General features: G+C 34.9%; 1 pseudogene; it reads left to right on the top strand.

The window, feature by feature from the left end:
• The first annotated feature begins 2,645 nt into the window (after positions 1–2,645).
• Positions 2,646–2,764, top strand: LOC111740073 (annotated as a pseudogene).
• The last annotated feature ends 1,798 nt before the right edge of the window (positions 2,765–4,562 follow it).

Below are 4,562 nucleotides of genomic sequence, written 5' to 3'. Positions count from 1 at the left end.
CAAAGAGGAAGTCCCAACTTGCTTTTAAACCACCAACAGGACATGCACACATACACACACACACATTTTTTTCCTTTACTTTTTATGAGGTAAGAAAAAACAGGCATAGACCAACTTTCAGAAAGCTATCTCTGAGTAAACTACACGTAATTAGAATTACAATAGCAAAATAAACAGAAGATTAATATCACCAGAGGATGAAAGGAACCCCTGTGGAAATCATGGGCTTTAAAAGAGACATCAACATCAAGGCTACATTTGTTTTCTTTCTTTCCTTTTTTTTTTTTTTTTTTTTTTGCTGTCTAGTTTTATCCTCAGAAGACAGGACTTGAATTATCTCCAATTTGCTAAAAATAGCTTAATAGAATAAGTTATTAGGACTATTTCTGTTGTAATTCAGGATCAAACTTTGTTTAAATTTTTAGAAAAATGGAGCTCTTTATGCCCATTCTGATGGTCCACTAAGTTATAAGAATATGGGATTTTCCACTTTTTTGTCAGTATTCTGAGTTCATGGGTTACCATTCGATGTTTGACAAAATATACAGAGGAAGCTATTAAATTTTCAAAATTTATTTTGTTTTTTTATGATTTTTTGAGCTGTGGATTACTGATGCTGTGATGAATAGATGGGGTCTCTACAGTTATCTTGTGAGATTTATAGAGCTACAATGGGGCAAAATGCATTTAATAGTTGCATATGGGAAATAGTCCCTGAGAGACTGGATTTGGCTCAACACTGTGAAAGGAATGATGGTAGAAGGGAACATCAGGAGGAATTCTAGTTTGTTTTGCAGGGGTCCTGATAAGTTCCATCATTTCCTATTTTTCCCTCAATATTTAGAAAAACTCTGGATTTATTATAACCTGGGCCTGAGCATTCTCTCCAGTTAGGCCAGCCTATTGTCGGAAATCAAAGCAAGCCAGGAACCTCCAGTCTGATCCTCTTTTCCTAATGGAGAGACCACATGGTTTTCTCCACCAGTATGGATTCCATTGGCTCTACAGCAGCAAATATGAGAAGCCAAATTGTCCACAAAGTGAGGTACAACAATACAGACTGATTATCAGTAAACTAGAGAGGAGTGTTCAGGTGTATTATCAAAATAAAAACAGCTTGAAACAGAAATTGGGAATTTAAGATTCAAAATTACTGCCTTGCTTTTATATTAGGTTGAGACCTGCTTCCTATTACTCACATCTTCAAGTGAAAAAATCTAAGTCCAGCTTAATTTTGTTGAGACACAACTGTACTGTTTTTTTTTAGTTTTAATGTAATAAGAAAATGAATTGACTAACACAGGTAAACCTTTTGATTTGCTTGGTGACCTAATCCACATTCTTGGCAGCTGGTAGCTGGTGTGACACAGAGAGATAGTGAAAAGAGGAATGAGAACTGAGAAATGAGAAGAAGCAGCCAGAAGGAGGTAGGATGCAGGAATTATAAGTGGTTGTAATATGAGAAAAGTAGTTACTGGCTTTATGGCCAAAAAGTTGCATGGGAGAAAAGAAGGCTTCTTTAGAAATATTTTGAGAAATAATGATCTAATTAATTAATGAATAATGATGATCTAATAATGATCTAATTAATAATGATCTAAATAATGATCTAATTAATTATATCTTTTTTACTTTTAAAGAAATAAGCAAAGAAAAACCAGTTCATCAGCCTCTGTAAGTTGCTTTAGTTTGCTGATTTGCAAGTCAAATTAATCCCTAATATACCAAAGTTCAAAAACTGTCTCCCTAACAACCAAAAACAAAAAACAAAAAACAAAACAAAACAAAACAAAAAAAGTACAGAAAAGCATACAAAAACCCGCCATAAACTATAAATGCAAAAATCTTGCTGAAACATTATTAACCAATTAGACCTTTCAGCAATTTCCATCATTGTACCATTGCACCATTACAATGGGAATCCTCTTACAGATATACCGAGTTTTAGGTGTTGAATAATTAATGTGTAGGTAAAGAAATGTAGTAGAAAAAGTATATGGGCATAGAGAGAAAAGCCAATTTTGCCACTAACCAGCTCTGAAATCTTGAACAAACCACTTAAGGTCTCTGGGATCACAGCTTCCTCAACTATGAAATGAGCAGTTGGACTAAGTGACTTCTTGGTTGAAGAGTTTCAGTAGGCTTCTAAGCAGTCTACTTTCCACTCTTTTTCTTCTTTGATTCATTTAAAAGCATTAAAACATTTTAATGGATTCTCATTGCTTTTGAGATTCATTTTTTCATTCAACACTAAATATTTATTGAGTACCAGCAATGTACTCAAGCATGACACATGGATCCTTCATAATAGGACCCTTTTAAGTTGAAACTTCTTTAAAAATACTCTTTTCTAGTAACTTTGGTTACTCTACCATGTTTTTTTATGACAAAAGAAAGAGGAGGAATCACTGCTATTGAAGTGATATACTTCCTGGATGCCACATAGATACAGGACACATACAAATTTCTATATGCAATGAACAGTAGAATAATGGCAGTTATCATAGAAACTGGAAATTCCAGATAGGGAGATAGTTTAAGGAGTAGAACAATAATGAATTCAGTTTTAACTACTTCAAACTCAGTGTATACAAAGATTATGTCTACAGTGTTCTTCCCTTTCACTTCATTTAAGATCCATTAGTGTCTATAGCCATGTCACCCTGAACATGCTCGATCTCGTCTGATCTTGGAAGCTAAGCAGAGTTGGGCCTGGTTAGTACTTGGATGGGACACCTCCTAGGAATACCGGATGCTGTAGGCTTAAAAAAAAAATCCATTAGTGCTTCTTTAGGAGATAAAGTAGATTGGTGCTTAACATCCATTCCAACCCCTTTTGGTGTGCCATTCTTTACTGCAGAGGCTGACTGCTAATCTACAGTCCTTGTCCATGACTCTGTTTGTTTGTCATGTTTGTTTGTTGCTTTTGGTTTTATATCCCACATAAAAGTGAAATCATATGGTTTTCAACTTTTCTGTCTGACTTTTTTCGCTTAGCATGATGGATCTCAAGATCCATCCACGTTGTCACAAATGGCAGTATTTAATCTTTCTTGTGGCTGAGTAATATTCCATTGTATATATGTACCACATCTTCTTTATTCAATCATTTATTGTAGGACACTTCGATTGCTTCCATGTTTTGACCACTGCGAATAATGCTGCTATAAACATCAGGGTGCATATACCTGCGAATAAATGTTTTCAGGTTTTTTGGGTAAATACCCAGAAGAGAGATTGCTGGATCATGTGATAATTCAAGTCTTAGGTTTTTGAGGAATCTCCATACTATTTTCCATAGTGGCTGTACCAATTTGCTCTCCCACCAGCAGCATATGAGGGGGCCTTTTTGCCCACCATACACCAAAATTAACTCAAAATGGATTAAGGACCTGAAATAATAAATTGCATAGAAGAAAACATAGGTACTAAACTCATGGACCTTAGATTTAGAGAGAATTTTATGAATTTGACCTCAAAGGCAAGGGAAGTAAAAACAAAAATAAATGAATGGGACTATATCATATTAAAAAGCTTCTGCATAGCCAAAGAAACCATCAACAAGGCAAAGAGGGAACCATCCAAATGGGAGAATTTATTCTTATGCTGCCTTTGGTTTTTCTGGAAGCAAGCATGGTCTGCAGATATCTGATTTTTTTCTGTGGCAATGTTATCATAAATCCCAGTGTGTGCTTCTGGAGCCAGAAGCAATAAGGAAGCTTCCTGCTCACGGAGGCTTTTTATTTGTGGTGGCTTCCTTGATATGGCAGGTTTTTAATTGTGATGGCTTCCAGATTGTTCAATGTCAGTATGATTCTGGAGATTCCAGCGCTAGCATTAACTTCTCAATTTTTCAATTTGCTTCCAGACTGTACATGTAGCAGCTAACTCTTGGTGATTAGTTTTGCAGTGTATTTCGAGAATCATTCCTGAAAGCCCAAAATACATTATTTCTTCATCCCTCCCAACAGTTCTGTAAGCTGATAAGTGCTAATGAGTAGATCCCTCTTTCCCTAAATTAGCTATCGTGAAATCTAACCTAGGTAATTGACCCCTCATCAATATAGTTCCCCACTCTCTATAGGAATAAGTGAAAAGTTATCTTAACATTGAAGATGCTCCATAATCTTCATTTTGCAAACATGAACGCTTTGCAATACCTGACAATTATTTTCTCTGTCACCAGTAAATCAATTCTGCCTCATGTCTTGGCTTGCAGTTTATCTTCCTATTTCTTTTACCTCATAAATCTCTTACCATTAGCTATTGCCTACAAGCTACAATTTTGGCATTTTATTGTTTACAATTTATTTTGGCATTTGAATTTACAAACATATATCATGTCTGATACATAATTAAATTAAAAATTATTTTTATCAAAGATGGAAAGCTTACTTATACAAATTTTAGACAAAACAGAAAAACATAAAGAAGAAAATGAAAATCACATGCTACTCTACCATCTGCCATTTGCACTGTACAGATGGGTACCATCACTTTTTGGCACTTTTTCTTTATTTGTGTATATTTATGCAATTGGATTAATACTATACGTACTATTT

Source organism: Pteropus vampyrus, unplaced genomic scaffold, assembly GCF_000151845.1.
Source record: "Pteropus vampyrus isolate Shadow unplaced genomic scaffold, Pvam_2.0 Scaffold57, whole genome shotgun sequence".
Taxonomy (NCBI): domain Eukaryota; kingdom Metazoa; phylum Chordata; class Mammalia; order Chiroptera; family Pteropodidae; genus Pteropus; species Pteropus vampyrus.
The sequence above is the reverse complement of the archived record's forward strand: the minus strand, read 5'-3'. Positions and strand labels throughout refer to the sequence as shown.